We start from the raw sequence: 20,161 nt of genomic DNA on the forward strand, positions 1-20,161 counted from the left end.
GCCTCCACTGCCTTCTGAGGCAGCACGTTCCACACCTCCACAACTCTCTGGGAGAAGAAGTTCCGCCTCAACTCTGTCCTAAATGACCTACCCCTTATTCTTAAACCATGCCCTCTGGTACTGGGCTCTCCCAGCATCTGGAACATATTTCCTGCCTCTATCTTGTCCAATCCCTTAATAATCTTATATGTCTCAATCAGATCCCCCCTCAATCTCCTTAATTCCAGCGTGCACAAGTCCAGTCTCTCTAACCTGTCTGCGTAAGACAGTCCGGACATCCCAGGAATTAACCTAGTGAACCTACGCTGCACCTCCTCCACAGACAGGATGTCCTTCCTTAACCCTGGAGACCAAAACTGCACACAATACTCCAGGTGTGGTCTCACCAGGGCCCTGTACAAATGCAAAAGGATTTCCTTGCTCTTGTACTCAATTCCCTTTGTAATAAAGGCCAACGTTCCATTAGCCTTCTTCACTGCCTGCTGCACTTGCTCACTCACCTTCAGAGACTGATGAACAAGTACTCCTAGATCTCTTTGTATTTCACCCTTACCTAACTCCACACCGTTCAGATAATAATCTGCCTTCCTGTTCTTGCTCCCAAAGTGAATAACCTCACACTTGTTCACATTAAGCGCCATCTGCCAAGTTTCTGCCCACTCACCCAGCCTATCCAAGTCACCTTGAATTCTCCTAACATCCTCATCACGTCACACTGCCACCCAGCTTAGTATCATGAGCAAACTTGCTGATGTTATTCACAATGGCTTCCTCTAAGTCATTGATATAAATCGTAAACAGCTGTGGTCCCAATACCGAACCCTGTGGCACCCCACTAGTCACCACCTGCCATTCCAAGAAACACCCATTCACTGCTACCCTTTGCTTTCTATCTGCCAACCAGTTTTCTATCCATGTCAATATCCTCCCCCCAATGCCATGAGCTCTGATTTTACCCACCAATCTCCTATGTGGTACCTTATCAAATGCCTTCTGAACGTCAAGGTACACCACATCCACTGGATCTCCTGCGTCTATCTTCCTGGTTACATCCTCGAAACACTCCAATAGATTAGTCAAGCATGATTTGCCCTTGGTAAATCCATGCTGGCTCGGCCCAATCCTATCACTGCTATCAAGATATGCCGCTATTTCATCTTTAATAATGGACTCTAGCATCTTCCCCACTACTGATGTTAGGCTAACAGGGTGATAGTTCTCTGTTTTCTCCCTCCCTCCTTTCTTAAAAAGTGGGATAACATTAGCCATTTGCCAATCCTCAGGAACTGATCCTGAATCTAAGGAACATTGGAAAATGATCACCAATGCATCCGCAATTTCCAGAGCCACTTCCTTTAGTACCCTAGGATGCAGACCATCTGGACCTGGGGATTTGTTAGCCTTCAGTCCCATCAGTCTACTCATCACCGTTTCTTCCTAATGTCAATCTGTTTCAGTTCCTCTGTTACCCTATGTCCTTGGCCCATCCATACATCTGGGAGATTGCTTGTGTCTTCCCTAGTGAAGACAGATCCAGAGTACTTATTATATTCGTCTGCCATTTCTCTGTTTCCCATAACAATTTCTCCCAATTCATTCTTCAAGGGCCCAACATTGTTCTTAACTATCTTCCTTCTCTTCACATACCTAAAAAAACTTTTGCTATCCTCCTTTATATTCCTAGCTAGCTTGCGTTCATACCTCATTTTTTCTCCCTGTATTGCCTTTTTAGAAAAGTTCTGTTGCTCCTTAAAAATTTCCCAATCATCCGTCTTCCCACTCACCTTAGCTCTGTTATACTTCTTTTTTAATGCTATGCTATCTCTGACTTCCTTTGTCAACCACTGTGGCCACTTTCCCCCCTTTGAATCCTTCCTTCTCCGGGCGATGAACTGATTTTGCACCTTGTGCATTATTCCCAAGAATACTTGCCATTGCTGTTCCACTGTCTTTTCTGCCAGGATATCCGACCAGCTAACTTTGGCCAGCTCCTCCCTCATGGCTCCATAGTCTCCTTTGTTCAACTGCAATACTGACACTTCTGATCTGCCCTTATCCCTCTCAACTTGCAGATAAAAACTTATCATATTATGGTCACTACCTCCTAATGACTCCTTTACTTCAAGATCACTTATCAAATCCTGTTCATTGCACAACACTAAATCCAGAATAGCCTTATCCCTGGTCGGCTCTCGTACAAGCTGCTCCAAAAATGCATCCCGTAGGCACTCTACAAACTCCCTATCCTGGGGTCCAGTACCAACCTGATTTTCCCAGTTCACCTGCATATTGAAATCCCCCATAACTACTGCGACATTTCCTTTGCCACATGCCATTGTTAACTCCCTATTCAACTTGCACCCAATATCCATGCTACTGTTTGGGAACCTGTAGATAACACCTATTAGGGTCTTTTTGCCCTTACTGTTCCTCAGTTCTATCCACACTGACTCTACTTCTTCTGATTCTATGTCCCCCCTTGCAAGGGACTGAATCTCATTCCTCACCAACAGGGCCACCCCACTCCCTCTGCCCACCTTTCTGTCCCTTCGATAGCACGTATACCCTTGTACATTCAATTCCCAGGTCTGATCCCCCTGCAGCCATGTCTCCGTTATCCCAACAACATCATAGTTACCCATTCGCACCTGAGCTTCAAGCTCATCCGCCTTACTTCTGACACTTTCTGGCTTTAATTTGACTTTCTTTGACACTGATCAACAGAAAAAAACTCTTTCATGTCAAAGTGAAAACAGATCTCTACAAAATGATTTAAATTAATTACAAATAGAAAACACAAAATAATTGATTGTACAAGTATTCACCCCTTCAAGTCAGTTTTTAATCGATGCACCTTTGGCAGCATTTACAGCCTTGAGTCTGTGTGGATAGGTCTCTGTCAGCTTTGCACATCTGGACACTGCGATTTTTTCCTATTCTTCTTTACAAAACTGCTGACACTTTGTCACATTGGATGGAAATCGTGAGTGAATAGCCCTTTTCAAGTCCAGCCACAAATTCTCAATTGGATTGAGGTCTGGACTCTGACTTGACCTCTCCAGGACATTAACTTTGTGGTTTTTAAGCCATTCCTGTGTAGCCTTGGCTTTATGTTTGGGGTCAATGCCTTACTGGAAAACAAATCTTCTCCCAAGTCACAGTTCTCCTGCAGACTGCATCAGGTTTTCATCCAGGATTTTCCTGTATTTGGCTGCATGCATTTTACCCTCTACCTTCACAAGCCTTCCAGGGCCTGCCGCAGTGAAGCATCCCCACAGCATGATGCAGCCACCACCATGCTTCATGGTAGGGATGGGGTGTTTTTGATCATGTGTGGTGTTTAGTCTGATGGCCAAGAAACTCAATTTTGGTTTCATCAGACCAAAGAACCTTCTTCCAGCTGACTTCAGAGTCTCCCATATGCCTTCTGGCAAACTCTAGCCGAGATTTCATGTGAGTCTTTTTCAACAGTGACTTTCTCTTTGCCACTTTCTCATAAAGCTGCGACAGGTGAAACACCCGGGAAACAGTTGTTGTGTGCGTAGTCTCTCCCATCTCAGCCACTGAAGCTTGTAACTCGTTCAGAGTTGTCATAGGTCCCTCACTGGCCACCCTCACTTGTCCCCTTCCTGCACAGTCACTCAGTTTTTGAGGACAGCCTGCTCTAGGCAGATTTACAGCTGTGCCATATTCTTCCCATTTCTTGATGATTGACTTAACTTGAATAATCTGAGGGATATTCAGTGACTTGGAAATTTTCTTGTATCCATCTCCTGACTTATGCTGTCCAATAACCTTTCATGGAGTTGCTTGGAGTGTTCTTTTGTCCTCATGGTGTAGATTTTGCCAGGATACAGACTCACCATCAGTTGGACCTTCCAGATACAGGTGTATTTTTACTACAATCAATTGAAACACCTTGACTGTACGCAGGTCTCCAAAAACAGATCTCCATTTAACTAATTATGTGACTTCTAAAACCAATTAGCTGCACCAGTGATGATTTGGTGTGTAATGTTAAAGGGGGGGGGGGGTAGAGGGTGAATACTTATGCAATCAATTATTTTGTGTTTTATATTTGTAATTAATTTAAATCACTTTTGTAGAGATTTGTTTTCACTTTGATACAAAAGAGCCTTTTTCTGTAGATCAGTGTCAAAAAAGCCAAATTATATCCACTGTGATTCAATGCTGTAAAACAATAAAACATGAAAACTTCCAAGGGGGTTGAATACATTTTATAGCCACTGTACCTTGACTTTGTAAGAATGACATTCAGAAAGTCATAAGGGATGTGGCAATTCCAGTGCTGGCAAAGAGCTGATTTCGCAACCCCACACTGCTCCTGGGAAACTGCTGCATTCACAAAAGTCTCTTTCTGTTGATCAAAGATGTTGCAAATTATTGGAATAGACAGCCATGCTACAGTAAAATGTTTCAAGCAAAACATGTCAAGTTGTAATGAAATTGGTTTCTTTTGCTGTGGAAAGTTATCAAAAACAAAGAGCTTAATAACTTTCTAAAAACAACATAACAGTTGGTTTAAAAAAAACTGCAACAAAAATAATCCCCTCCTAAACAGAGCTGCTGGTGAAATAAGCTGCACACCACTCCATCCCCCTCAAAATCACCCCAATCCCTCCAATTTCCAGTTTATCTATTGCCACCAAGCCCTGATGATTGCCAATTTTTTTGAAAGACTTGTACTTCTTTAACATCTCAAGAATACAGGGCATCCCAAAGCGTTTCAAGGAGGTATGTTTTTCACATTTGCAGCATAGGGAATGAACAGTCAATACATCTACATCAAGGACCCAAAAACATTAATCTGAAAATGACCAAATAATATGCTTTTGTCATGTCGGTTAAGGGCCCTCAACTCTTTAAGAGCCACTGGCAAAGATTGCAGAGGATCGATGAGGTTTTAGTAATACTGAGATGATCTAGTTGAAAAATTCACAAACTGCATTCTTTACCCACCCAGTTTTTATGAGTAGGCACACCAGAGTTGGGTTTTCATTTAATGCAGTTGGAAACCACTGGTTAGGGGATAAATATTGACCCTAGGACACAGGGGATTATTGATTGCCCTTATAATATCACTGGATCTGCTATTCCTAACTGAAAGGGCAGAAGGGGTTTTGGTGTAACACAATGGCAGTTCTAACAAAGCAGCACTTATTGAACTGCTGTTCAGAAAAAAATAATACTGTATTTGCAAAACATGAAAATCATAATTACAACTATTGTAGCTGACTTGCATTTTTGCTGTCTTCTACTGTTTTGCCATTCAGCAAACTATTTGAAAATGTATGGCATATAACCATCAATCAGTCTGTCCAAAGCTTCCCTAATTTCACTGAACAGTGTGATGATGGATGATAATTTATTAGCTGCTGAGTATCCATATTTGTTTAACTGAAAAATTGCTTGACATTTCCTGAGAAATTCAGAAATTAAATACTAAAATACTTTCAAAGAGAAAAGGCAACATACTGCAACTACTGGAAATTCAAAATATGAATGAAAATGCTGGAAATGCTCATCAGGTCAGGCAGCATCTGCGGAGGGAAAACAGAGTTAATGCTTCAACCTTTTGATCCTCCCTCAGAAATTGAAAATATTACAGATGGAGCAAAGGCTGTGAGAAATGTGGAAGGGAAGAAAAAGCAAAATGAGAAAATCGATGATAGGAAGGAGCAGCTTCAATATCAATAGGGATGATTACACAAGAACTTTGCTATGTATGGTTCCAAGTCTGGCTACGAAAGGAGGAGGGTTGGGAATGGGGCTAGCAACGGCATCCTGTAAAAACGCTGAGCTACAGAACCTCCAAAGACCTCATCTCTGGGAAAGAAAGGATCTTTGATGGGCTACACCTTGAAAGACTGAAAGATTGGCCCAGGACAGAGGACTCTGGCAAGCTGCTGTCGGCGACAATAGGAGTGATGGGCTTAAGAAGAATATGATTATACAAGGGATAGACGGAGGTGAATAGAACATTCAAAAGAGAAATGCAATTGAAATGTAAGGGGAAGTCAGGAAGGTGTGATTGAAAACGGTTTGGAGGAAGTGTGAAACTAAATGGATAACTCTCTCCCAGTTTTGGCACAGGTCAAATGGTTATTCTTCATTCTCCAAACATTTGTAATTGGTTGCAAGTGTGAAACAATCTATAAAGCAGTGAAACAATGCCCAAAGCCCTGAACTCAGTGAGTCAGGTATCATCTGTAGAGGGGAATGCACAGTGGACATTTTGGGTTAAGATTCATCATCTGGACTGGCTTCTCCAAACATTAGTTGTCTGCTTCCCTCCATTGATGTTGCCTGACCCACCGTGTTCCTCCAGTAATTTGTGTATTGCTCCAGATTTCCAGCATCTTGCATTTCTATAAAGCAGTGAATGAGCACTTCACTCCACCTCCGATAATGGAACCAAATTTTGGACATTAACTGAAAACTCAACTATTGCTAAATTACACAAACTGGCACAACAAAGTGGCTGAAAATTATTTTTTACCCCAATGGAATAAATAAAAACACATTACGTTGATGGGTCTTCAAATTCAAATGTCAATTTTGTTTCTGTTTCCGTGGGTGCCATCTGAACTGCTAAGTGTTTTTATAGCACTTATTTCAGATTTGTATCATCTGGATCTTTTTTTTGCTTTCATCAACAAATAACGAAGACTATCGAATGAGGTCATTGAACAATTGTTCTTCCAGAGCAGGAACAGACCAGTTTGACAGCATAGTGAGGTTAGTGCATTTCTATATTTATAATCCTATTTTTCAAACCTTACACGTCAAAAGCAATGGAGCAGAAGGGAGCAGCAGGAAAAAACAGATTCAAAGGCTAGAAGGCAACATTTTGGAATCTAGAAACCTCGGATCACACAGGTGTGTCCAAAAGGTATATCATGAGGGAGATTTAACCACTCTGGAGAGAAAACTAGGAAACTGTATTGATGGGGACACAGGGGTTCAGCTTTTTTGTGAAAGAACTGACTCAGAAGTGATTGTATAAAGCTCTATTTCGTTCTTGTGCTCTTGGTTAATGTAGGTACTGTTTAGTTTAGATAGTGGGAGATCTTAGTATGTGAGCTGGCTCCCAACAGTTGAAATTCCATGAATGGACTTCTTATGATGGCAGCATCAAATGGGTTTTTCTTGCATCAATGATTTCACCACCAGGATAAGATTTAAGGCCAGAAGCCATTCCACAGATGTTGCACTCCTGAACTCTTACCTAAATAAGAACAATAAAAAATAATATTACATTTGCCATCTGTCACCTAGTCTTGAGCACTTGCAATAAAAAAACCAGTGCCTATCAGTCTACTCTGTTTCTGCTCTCCACTTGCATGCATTGAATAGATTTTCCTTCATGGTCTTTTCTTAACAATAGACACAGCTAATGGACTTCATCCAGTGAGTAACAGTGAATGATACTGTCCAGTTATGAGTGCTATGTTTGAGTTGAAGCCTCTAAATGAGAGGGCTCAGGTATATGAACATTTATGGATAGGTTTGCATTGTGCATGATATTGATGAGGTTATTCGCACATGTGAGCAGTGCAGATCCATACAGTGTAGAGATGTTCAAAAAAAGATTACCTTTATTTGTCACATGCACATCAAAACATACGGTGACTGCATCGTTTGTGTCAACAGCCAGCACAGTCTAAGGATTGTGCTGGGGACAGCACACAAGTGTTTCCACACTTCTGACGCCAACATAGCATGCCCGGAGCTTACTAGCCCTAATCCCAGCCATAATTCTTTGCAATGGTGGCGGGAAACAGAGCACCCAGAGGAATCCCACACAGTCATGGGAGAACATACAATCTCCTTACATGCAGCAGCGAGAATTGAACCTAGATCGTTGTTGCCTCACAGCTCCTCCGATCTGGCTTCTATCTCCAGTGTTGCGTAATGTTTGCAAGTTTTTCTGGTGGTTGTGTGGGTTTCTCTAGGAGTTCAAGTTTTCTCCCATGCACCCCAAGTACATGTTAGTTGGTAGATAAATGGCCACTGTTAATCATCCCAAGTGTAGGTGGATAATAGAACCCTCATGTGGCCATGTGTCAGAAAATAGATTACAAGAGATGTGGGAATATGATATATGGGATTGCACTGATTTGCTGGACCAAATGGACTCTTTCTATATCATAAAGAAGCAAGATATATAGAAAATTATAAACACGGAGAATAGGCATACGTGGGTGTCAATCAATATGTACTGTTGGTTTCATGAAATCAAGATACCTCTTCTGTTTTTCTTGAATGGAACCTCTATTGTCCACCTGTACAGGAAACTGCATTTTAATGTTCTTTTTCTGAAGAATTTCTAAGGTTGCAGTGTTCCACTTTACCACACTGAGACATTGTTGTCCCTGAGATATTAAAATGAATGTCATATTGTTAATATATCTCATCTTCTACCTCACCAGAACATAAGCTGACTACGTCATCTTCTCACACCACTCCTCTAGCTCCTACCTTTTCAAACTTTACATAATCCCAATATGAATGGACTCCAGGAGTGGATTCTTTTTCCTTCTCCATTCTGGCACTGTGACGAGAGACCCAAGTGCTGGAGTATCGGAGACAAGAATCGAGACATGATACGAGACTGACATGAAGACAGGGTTCTAAACTAGACTCTAGATGAGAATCTAAAGTTGAGCTGATGATTGAGCACCAAACCTGGGTTAAGGTGCACTTTAAATATTAAAATCCTGGTGCCAAAACATGGCCACCAATTAGCAGCGTGGCCCTGAATCTTTAAAGAAGCTGCACCAGCTATCCATATTCTGGAGAGTTAGAGCATCAAAAACTCGGAGGCTGGCGTGGTCAGGTGCATGTCATAAGAGGACGCTTTCCCTATAGCCGACTCCTGATGGCCCTGGCTGCTCAGAGAAACGATGATGGTAATCATGGATGAACACTGGATCCAAAATATCCCCTTCCAGAACCCAGCACCGTTCCTGGGGTCCAAATCCTTCCCAGTCTATGAGGAACTGACGAACACCCCGAATAGTTCATGAATCCAGAGTTCTTTTTACCGTGAAGACCTGTTTCCCATTGACAAACTCGGGTGGTGGCAGGACTGATGATAGTGGGGTTAAAGGGCTGGTGTTTACAAGTCTTAATTTGGAAATGTGGAAGATGCGATCGATCTTGAGGGTCTTCAGGAATGTGGAAAATGTGATCGTGTCATAAGGTGGTGGCTGGGAACAGACCCAAGTGCAAGACACAGACACTGAAGTACTAGGGACTGGACTAGGATAGAGGGTGAGGGACAAGAGAACTAGGAGCCAGGGCTTGGACTCCGAGCCAGAGACTGGACAAGGACCCAGAACCTGGGTCTTGCCTCTGGCTTGGACCCCAGAACTAGGCAAGGACGTGACTTGGTTGGCAGGCAGGACGAGGCTGGAGTCTTCAGGCTTGAGACTTGAGGCGAGGCTGGAGACCAGGGGCTGGAGGCCAGGGGCTCGAGGCTGGAGGCTGGAGGCCAGGGGCTTGGGGGTCTTGAAGTTCCTCCTGGGCAGGGCGCGGTACTCCTGGGCAGGGCAGATCTCCACCCAATGGAGGCAAGAGACAGGAAGGGACAGAACCCACCGCAGTGTAACAGCAATCTGGCCTGGCTTACCCAATGGAGGCAAGGGACAGGAAGGGACAGAACCCACCGCAGTGTAACAGCAATCTGGCCTGGCTTACCCAATGGAGGCAAGGGACAGGAAGGGACAGGACCCACCGCAGGGTAACAGCAATCTAGCCTGGTTTACCCGACAGAGGCTAGGGACAGGAAGGGACAGAACCGACTGCAGGGTAACGGCAAGACGGCCTGACTTACTCGGCGGAGGCAAGGGACAGGAGGGGACCTAGATACAGGGTGGCTCCAAGACAAGACTTCAGGCGAGGTGAGAGTTACCGGCAAGACAAGGCAAGGCTTCTGGCAATGCAAGGCGAGACAAGAACTTCAGGTGAGGCGAGGCGAGAGTTACCAGCAAGACCAGCCAAGGCTTCAGGCAAGGAAACAGAAGGCAGGGGTAGGGATACAAGGAGTAAGGACAAGAACAATCCAGCAGCCACGCCCTGGACCCTGGAGGTATTTATGCAGCCAGCCCCAACGAGAATCAGCTGCCTCAATTAGTGCTCAACAGGAACAGAAACAAGGTAGACAGGAAAACCTGGAGCAAGGGTTGATGGACCAGACCGTGAACCGGAATGCGGACTTCACGGACCAGACCATGACAGATCGACCTTGAGGGTCTTCAGGAATGTGGAAAATGCAATCAAACTTGAAGCTCTTCAGGAATGTGGAAGATGCAATCGATCTTGAGGGTCTTCAGAAGCTGCAAAGTGTAAGCCACCGGTTTTACTTTCTTGAGAATCTTGAAGGGTCCAATGAACTTGGGTGCCAACTCCACCCACAGAGGCAAATCCTGAGTAGAGAGCCAGACCTGTTGCCCAGGCTGCAAAGCTGGGCCCTGTCTTCTCCTGTGGTTAGCCTTTATTTCAACCTTTGGGATAGAGGCCAACAAAATCTTCCTTCCCCTAGTCCATTTTGCCTTACAGTGTCGGATGAGATTTTCAGCCACAGGAAACCCAACCTCGGCCTCCTGCTCAGGAAAGAGTGACGGAAAATACCCAAATTGGCATTCGAATGGGGACATCCCATGCATCGAATGCTGCAAAGTGTTGTGAGTGACCTCTACTCACATCACGTGGTCTCACCACTCGTCTGTTTTTTCAGGTTACGCTGAAACAAAGTCTGCTTCCTCGTCAGCTGCTGGTCTCAGGAGAGTCTGGGGTTCGGAACTCCAAGTCGAAACATACCCTCTTGTAACGACTGGACCATGCAACGATCCTCCCTTCCTTCCAGTTCACAGATCAGTTATACTGGGACAGCCAAAGCTGCCTGAGGATCAGGGGTACGAGAGGAGACTCAATGATATAGAATCTAATGTCCTCTGCATGATCCTCTATCCTCATCCACAATCCCGATGTCTGCTGTGGGATCTGCCCGGAACCAAGAGGACGGCCATCCAGGACTGTTGTAGTCAAGGGCTGGCTCGACTCCTGCAGAGGTACAGTACGTTGAGCCGACTGATAGTCCCCAAGTCCAGGAAATTACCAGCTGCCCTGGAGTCCACAAAGGCATTCACCTCTCATTGGTTCTTACCCCAGAAGATCTCCACCCTCAGCGTGACACCAGAATCAGTAGGGTTGGGAGCAGTGGCTGCTACAGTTAAATCAGGAGTCCCCAACCTTCTTTGAACCGCGGACCGGTTTAATATTTTAATATTGACAATATTCTTGCGGACCGGCCGACGGTGGATGGGGGTGGTGCTGATCATGACTGGAATATAGGTGATAAGTCAACTATAAGTCACTTATAAGTGGCTAATACACTCAATTTTGTTTCTAAAAGGGTTTATCTAACAAATTTAATATTAAGCACACAGCACATACTTTCCTCGTATGAATATAGTGATAAGTCAATTATAAGTCACTTATAAGTCAATAGCATCATAACATTTTAAGTAACGTTTGGATATTAAACACACAGCACATATTTTCCTCGTATGAACATATAAAATCATTGCAACGCACCAATATCGCTGAATCAGCAGGAGCCCTGGGTTTGTTTCCCTGCAACAAGATGGTCCCATCGAGGGGTGATGGGAGACAGCGATACTCGAAGGGGGTTCCTTATGTCCAGTCTATTCTGCAATTTAGTTTTCGTTACATTCATTGCAGAGATATGTTGGAAATGGAAGCAATGTTTTCAGTGCTTTCGTGGCTATCTCAGGATATTCAGCCTTGACTTTGATCCGGAATGCCGGCAGGGATGTTATGTCAAACATACTTTTCAGCCCGCTGTCATTTGCAAGCTCAAGGAGTTGATCTTTTTCCCTCGCTGACATGGATGATTCACTGGGGACATTCACAAATGTGTCACGGACCCATTCCTTTATACATCTTGGATCATTTGCGTGCGTCTTGGGTCACTGATGATCTTGCTTGCGTAATGACCTCGCGTGGGTAATGACCGCGCATGCGTAACGACCTCACGTGCATTCAAGTTCAACAGTGGCCGTGACAGGGAATGAGGAAAGGTGCAGCTGACTCATATCATTTCCTCGCGCCCGATAGCACGTGCTTTGCGGCCCGGTATCGGTCCACAACTCGGTGGTTGGGGACCACTGAGTTAAAATCTTCCCATCCCTGGACAGTCTTAGCAGTCTCCCGAAGGCTGCAGCTTTGGACATTTGGCCTGCAGGTGACTCAACTCTGACGCTGGGACCTCTCTTTGATGGAGAATCTTGTGCCGCTGATTTGCATGGGCTCAACAGGAGACAGGCTGGTCATTATCCGAGGTCGGGAAGTGGAATTGTGATGCATTGCGGCCGGGCTGGGGTAAGCTCTCCTCTACCTCCTGTGGTAGTCCCACTCTCGCTCTGCCAGGCAATCACCGAGGCAGATTGATTGGTCAATCAGAGCCTCTAAGTCTCCTACCAAAGGCAAGGGTATCCTTTAGTTTGCCTCAGGATCCCTGGCTGTACAGAGCAGCGAAGGCCTCCCCGTTCCAGCCATGCTCTTCAGCCAAAGTCCGAAACTCAATAGCACAGTCGACCGACTACCCTGATGCAGCTTCACCAGACGGTCCGAGGCTCTGATGGAACACACACCTCATGGCATCCATGAATTCCTCCGAATCCAAGCAAATCTCTCACCTCCACTCCCAACACACGGTGGCCCAGGCCAGGGCTCTCCCCGTCCAGAGAAAGATCATGAAGGCCACTTTTCCACACTCCATAGGGAACCGAGATGGCTGGAGTCCAAACACCAAGGAACATTGAGTGAGGAAGCCGCAGCAAGAGTCCGGTCACTGCCGAATCTTTCCAGGGTCGGATGATGGACTGATTCCGCAGAATGACCGACAGCCTCACCTGAGTAACTCTGGCCTCCTCCTTGTGATAGTTGGCACACGGCAACCTGGAGGTCGTGTATCTCCAGGCTCTGTCCAGAAATGTTCTCACTCTGGCTGCCCACAGCTGACGAGAGGCTCTGATACCTCACTGGGTCCACGTTAGGCTCAATCGTACTGTGACGAGAGATCTAGTTAAGGATGGTGAGGACCCAAGTGATGCAATATCCGAGACTAGAATCGAGACACGATACGAGACTGAAACAAAGACAGGGCTCTCAGCTAGATGCTAGACGAGAATCCAAAGCTGAGCTGATGATTGAGCACTGAACCTCAGTTCAGGTGCTCTTTAAATATTAAAAACCTGGTACCAAAACATGGCTGTCAATTAGCGGGGCGGACCTGAAGCTTTATAGGGGCCGTGCCAGCTAGCCGTATTCTGGAGAGTTAGAGTATCTAATCCCCAGAGGCTGGTGCAATTGGGTGTGTGTCGTAACAGCCACATCACAGTGCCTATGCTTAATCCCTTCTTTAATCATGTACATGTAGCTATTAGCAAAAGGTTTGCTTCTTTGCAAGGTTGGTGAAACTCATCTCAACACAAAGTGATAGAAAGTAAAGCCACCAGCATAATCAAAGATCCCACTGACCCCGGAAGTTCTCTCTTCTCCCCTCTCCCGTCAAGCAAAATATACAAAACCCTGAAACCAGGTTCAAGGACAGCTGCTATCCCATGATTATCAGATTCTCACATGGACCTCGTACTTTAAGATGGACTCTTGGCCTCACAATCTAGCTCATTATGATCTTGCATCTTATTATTTGCCTGCGCTGCACTTTTTTGGTAGCATTTACATTTTATTCTGCATTGCTATTGTCTTACCTCATTTTAGCTCAGTGCACTGTGATCTGATCTGTATGAACAGTATCAAGACAAGCTTTTCACTGTAACTTGGACCAATGCCAACAATAATACCAATAAGTAAGACTTGGAGACAAGGGTGAACTTCTTTCATATATTAAGAATTTTTGTTAAACCGGGAGCCACATTAGTTCATGAGTGCAGAGGTGATGCAGAGGGGACAGGAAACAACTTGAAACATGGACAGCAAAATTTAGGACTACTCTATGATTATTATATATGGAAGTTGAAAGGCCAGGCAGGAATTTGTCATGATAACGAGGCAAAGAGGAAGTCACGGAATGGATGAATGACTCAGCAGCAAGAACGCAGAGGCAAGAATTGAAACATGCGATGTAACAACCATGAAAGTACATCACTAAACTTGCAACAATTCTAATTCCTGATGCAGGGTTTTGACCCAAAATGTCAAAACTTCTTTTCCTCCCACAGACGCTGCTTCTCCCGCTGAGTTCTTCAAGCAGGTTGCTTGTCACTTGCAAAGAATCTGCTTCAGCGAGCAGAATGTGATCTGTGACTCGGGAACGGAGCCTCGGCCTTGAGCTGGATACTCACGAGAGCAGAACATTGGTTGGTGGGTGGTCAGCTGCATTTTAGATGGGGAGCACGGAAGTCCAGCTCCTGCAGCAAGCCCTGTACTGTGTAGCAAGTGTTATGTGATACGCTTTGGAAGGTTGAATTTGAAGACAGAGCACAGGGTTAATGCCAGGATTCTTAGTCGTGTGGAGGTACAGAGGGACCCTGGGCTCCACATCCACAGATCCCTCAAAGTTGCTGCACAAGTTGATAGAGTGGTTAAGAAGGTGTATGGTGTGTTGGCCTTCATTAGTAAGGGGATTGAGTTCAAGAGCCACGGTGTAATGTTACAGCTCTATAAACCTCTGGGCAGACCACACTTAAAGTATTGCGTTCAGTTGTGGTCTCCTAATTATAGGAAGGATGTGGAAGTCTTAGAGAGAGTGCAGAGGAGATTTACCAGGATACTGCCTGGATTAGAGAGCATGCCTTATGGGGAAAGGTTGAGCGAGATAGGTTTTTTTTCTTTGAACCAAACGAGGATGAGAGGTGACTTGATAGAGGTGTATAAAATGATAAGAGGCATTAATAGAGTGGACAGCCAGAGACTTTTTTCCCAGGGTGGAAGTGGCTAGTACAAAGGGTATAATTTTAAGGTGATTGGAGGAAAATATAGGTGGGGATTACAGAGGCAGGTTTTCTACACAGAGAGTGGTGGATGCATGGAATGCTTTGTCAGGGGTGGTATTAGAGGCAGATATATTATTGGATATTTAAGTACACGGATGAAAGAAAAAAGTTAAGGGCTATATGAGCGAGAAACATTAAATTGATCTTGACGTAGGTTAACAGGTCAGCACAAGATAATGGGCTGTAAGGCCTTTACTGTGCAGTACTGTTCTATGGTCTTTCTAAACAACCTATCTACCCAGGTAACAGATTTGCCTTCCAGAACAAAGCAGGCTGAATTGATGGCCAAATACATGACCAAAGAAGAAAGAGGGCCTTTCAAGGATGGGAATGGAGGGTTTTATGGGGTGGGGAACCCTTACTGGTGAGAGATCTGAGGACTGGGGAGGGAACTTTGATTCTTCCCCTCTCATAGGATGTGTCAGTGTTTATATTCTTACTCAAAATGCCCTTCCTTTACTACAGCTGGCATGCTTCCTGAGGCATTGAAAACCCAAATGCCGACTGTAAAACTGGCAAAGTGAGTTAAGTCAGACCCTGTCAGCTTATTATCATGCTTCAGATGCCACTGTCTGATTGGAAGGTGTTGACAGAAAATCAGAGAAGCTGTGGATTAGAGATGCTTTTCAAAGCACTCAGATTTCATCCCCATTCAACCCTCCCTACTAGAACATACCCTACATAAACACCCACTTTGGAATCCCCCGCACACTCCACAAAAAAAGCTTTGGGACATTAATGAAGTGGAGAAAATTTCCACTCATCCAATGCTGTGTGTCAGTCAACCCTTCCAAAATGTACAGTTGGTCTTATAGGCAGAGGGTCATACAGCATAGGAGCAGTGCTGACATTAATCTGATACAAATACTATTTTATTCTCCCCACTTCTGCTGAACTCCCAGATTCTACCACTCACATAAGCACTACAAACAAATTATGTTGTCCAATTAACCTATGAAATAAATCTATAAACTGGTAAATTATTGTGTCATGTACTGAAGTACGGCATGCTTGTTATAAACAACACACATAAAAGTTGCTGGTGAATGCAGCAGGCCAGGCAGCATCTGTAGGAAGAGGTACAGTCGATGTTTCGGGCCGAGACCCTTCGTCAGGACTAACTGAAGGAAGAGTTAGTAAGAGATTTGAAAGTGGGAGGGGGAGGGGGAGATCCAAAATGATAGGAGAAGACAGGAGGGGGAGGGATGGAGCCAAGAGCTGGACAGGTGATTGGCAAAAGGGATATGAGAGGATCATGGGACAGGAGGCCCGGGGAGAAAGAAAGGGGGAGGGGAGGAGCTGCCTGGCCTGCTGCGTTCACCAGCAACTTTTATGTGTGTCGCTTGAAATTCCAGCATCTGTAGATTTCCTCATGCTTGTTATAAAGATCATTTCACTTCATCAGTGCATCAAGTGGGATGAAATCGGAGCAATCCGAGGAAACCCACAGAGGAATAGGGAGTATTTGAAAGTCTACACACACAGCTCTGGAGGTGAGAGTTGAACCTGCCTGCCTCACTGGACCCACGAGGCAGTGACTCATAGGTTCTGCCACTTTGCCGCCTGGCACTGCAGCTGATTAAGAGAGCTGGAGGCTTGGCAGTGGTGGAAGTCATTAGCATACGCGCTGAAGTGGAGGCCGCATTTTTGTATGATGCAGATGAGAGGTCAGAGAAAGGCAGTTCGTGCTGCTGCCTAAGAGTGCTGGGGACCTGCATTGAATCCTGACCTCAGCCTATGAGCAGTGTGCATGCCGTCCCCAGGACCATGTGATTTTCTGTCAGCTTCTTAAGTATCCTCCCACATTCCGAAGGCAGGGACTGGTAGGTTAATTAGTTAATAAGTTTTGCTAAATGGCAAAAGAGTCAAAATGAGAAAGATGGGAAAGGCACTGTTTTGGCTGCTCTTCAAAGAGCCAGCGTGTAATTAATATGATAGATGTTTGGCAGCACCAGCAGGAATAGTGGGAAAGCAAGAAGAAATAACTTTGCAGCTGATTGACTTGGTATGATTAGGTAAGTTGGAATGGAGCTGAGCAAAGAGAGTCCCACCCTGCTTAATAACAGCGCAGAACTGCAATGAGGATGTGATCAGGTTTGTCAAAGGTGAGCAGGATAATCAACCTTCACATTGTCTCATTGGAAGCCATTTTCATTTTATTAATGACATTTGTTGCATCTTGTATTTGAAGAGTTAATACGCACAAAGTGCTGGAGGAACTCAGCAGAACAGGCAACATCTACGGACAGGAATAAACACTCAACATGTCAGGTGAGACCCTTCATCAGGATAGGTGAAACCAGGGGAGGGGGGATGAAGAGGCAAATGGCTGTAGAAGAAGGAATCTCGTAGGAGAGGACCATGGATGATGGAAGAAACGGAAGGAAGAGGGGCGCCAGGGGGAGGTGATGGGCAGGTGAGGAGAAGCAAAGGGGTGAGAGAAGACATTTCACCTTTCCCCTGCCAGCTTGCACTCCTTCTCCCTCCACTCACCTTCTTATTTGGCTTCTTCCCCTTTCCTTTCCAGGCCTGATGAACGGTCTCAGCCTGAAACGTCGACTGTTTATTCCTCCCCATAGGTACTGCCTGACCTGCTGAGCTCCTCCTGCACTTTGTGTGTGTTCTTTAAGATTTCCAGCATCTGCAGAATCTCTTGAGTTTATAGAGTTAATGCTTGTATTGGGGCAGTTCTAATCCCTAAACCCAATAAATATTTCCTCTGAAGTTCCCTGTTCACCACATTCAAACCAATTCCCTTGCACCTATTGCTTCAAAATATAAATAGCAATAATATTTCCCATCTCTTTGATGAGCATGTTACAAATCTGGAGTCTGTTAAAGCATACTGCAAGTCCTTCATGGTACAAAACAAATAAGATTTGTAAGTATATTCCACCACTAGAAGGAACTGTGCTTCATTGTTACAACAAAAGCACACATTTCACAAATGTTTACCTCGACACGGTTTTATCCCCCCTTGTTCAATCCCTTCCTACTTATGTTCGTGACACTTCTCACGCTCTTAAACTTTTTGATGATTTTAAGTTCCCTGGCCCCCACCGCTTTATTTTCACCATGGATGTCCAGTCCCTATATACTTCCATCCCCCATCAGGAAGGTCTCAAAGCTCTCCGCTTCTTTTTGGATTCCAGACCTAATCAGTTCCCCTCTACCACCACTCTGCTCTGTCTAGCGGGATTAGTCCTTACTCTTAATAATTTCTCCTTTGGCTCCTCCCACTTCCTCCAAACTAAAGGTGTAGCTATGGGCACCCACATGGGTCCGAGCTATGACTGCCTTTTTGTTGGCTTTGTGGAACAATCTATGTTCCATGCCTATTCTGGTATCTGTCCCCCACTTTTCCTTCGCTACATCGACGACTGCATTGGCGCTGCTTCCTGCACGCATGCAGAACTCGTTGACTTTATTAACTTTGCCTTCAACTTTCACCCTGCCCTCAAGTTTACCTGGTCCATTTCCGACACCTCCCTCCTCTTACTAGATCTTTCTGTCTCTGTCTCTGGAGACAGCTTATCTACTGATGTCTACTATAAGCCTACTGACTCTCACAGCTATATGGACTATTCCTCTTCTCACCCTGTCTCTTGCAAAAATGTCATCCCCTTCTCGCAATTCCTCCGTCTCCGCCACATCTGCTCTCAGGATGAGGCTTTTCATTCCAGGACAATGGAGATGTCCTCCTTTTTTAAAGAAAGGGGCTTCCCTTCCTCCACCATCAACTCTGCTCTCAAACGCCTCCCCCATTTCACACACACCTGCTCTCACTCCATCCTCCCGCCACCCCACTAGGAATAGGGTTCCCCTGGTCCTCACCTACCACCCCAACAGCCTCCGGGTCCAACATATTATTCTCCGTAACTTCCGCCACCTCCAATGGGATCCCACCACTAAGCACATCTTTCCCTCCCCCCACCTCTCTGCTTTCCGCAGGGATCGCTCCCTACGCGACTCCCTTGTCCATTCGTCCCCCCCATCCCTCCCCACTGATCTCCCTCCTGGCACTTATCCTTGTAATCGGAATAAGTGCTACACATGCCTTTACACTTCCTCCCTCACCACCATTCAGGGCCCCAGACAGTCCTTCCAGGTAAGGCGACACCTCACCTGTGAGTCGGCTGGGGTGATATACTGTGTCCAGTGCTCCCGATGTGGCCTTCTATATGTTGGCGAGACCCGACGCAGACTGGGAGATTGTTTTGCTGAACACCTACACTCTGTCTGCCAGAGAAAGCAGGATCTCCCAGTGGCCACACATTTTAACTCCACATCCCATTTCCATTCTGACATGTCTATCCACGGCCTCCTCTACTGTGAAGATGAAGCCACACTCAGGTTGGAGGAACAACACCTTATATTCCGTCTGGGTAGCCTCCAACCTGATGGCATGAACATTGATTTCTCTAACTTCTGCTAATGCCCCCACCTCCCCCTTGTACCCCATCCGTTATTTATATACACACATTCTTTTTCTCACTCTCCTTTTTCTCCCTCTGTCCCTCTGACTATACCCCTTGCCCATCCTCTGGGTTTTTCCCCCCCTCCCCCTTTTCCTTCTCCCTGGGTCTCCTGTCCCATGATCCTCTCATATCCCTTTTGCCTATCACCTGTCCAGCTCTTGGCTCCATCCCTCCCCCTCCTGTCTTCTCCTATCATTTTGGATCTCCCCCTCCCCCTCCCACTTTCAAATCTCTTACAACTCTTCCTTCAGTTAGTCCTGACGAAGGGTCTCGGCCCGAAATGTCGACTGTACCTCTTCCTAGAGATGCTGCCTGGCCTGCTGCGTTTGCCAGCAACTTTGATGTGTGTTGCTTCACAAATGTTTATGTAGGATTTAAAGAGTTAATGGTTCCACTGCTTTTGAGTCAAGTCGTGACAGTGGAAAATGAGGAGGAGATACGTTTTGTATGATGCAACTCTGGTGCATGTTTGATACATATGCATCACACCCAGTGTAATTTCAAGCAAAATATAATCAAAATTAACTCCAGATTTTCTCTGTAAACTGTGCCCTAGTGTGCATGCATGTTGAGGTTAAGTCCAATGCAGCTATCTTGGAATACCTGTTGATAGAT

The 20,161-nt window shown here is 45.3% G+C and overlaps 1 protein-coding gene across 5 annotated transcripts in view; it reads left to right on the forward strand.

Moving 5' to 3' along the window:
* Positions 1-20,161, forward strand: part of etv4 (ETS variant transcription factor 4) — a 206,793-nt gene that overhangs the window by 66,928 nt on the left and 119,704 nt on the right. The window contains exon 1 of one of the 5 annotated variants that reach the window (XM_072248643.1): positions 17,263-17,339. The exons of 1 other annotated variant lie outside the window; for it this stretch is intronic. The gene's annotated coding sequence lies outside the window, so the exon portion shown is untranslated. Of the gene's footprint in view, positions 1-17,262; positions 17,340-20,161 lie in introns of those variants that run through there. 3 more of the 5 variants (XM_072248639.1, XM_072248642.1, XM_072248644.1) reach the window with 3 other exon arrangements.

The sequence above is a fragment of the Mobula birostris genome, chromosome X, assembly GCF_030028105.1.
Source record: "Mobula birostris isolate sMobBir1 chromosome X, sMobBir1.hap1, whole genome shotgun sequence".
NCBI classification, from domain to species: Eukaryota; Metazoa; Chordata; class Chondrichthyes; order Myliobatiformes; family Myliobatidae; genus Mobula; species Mobula birostris.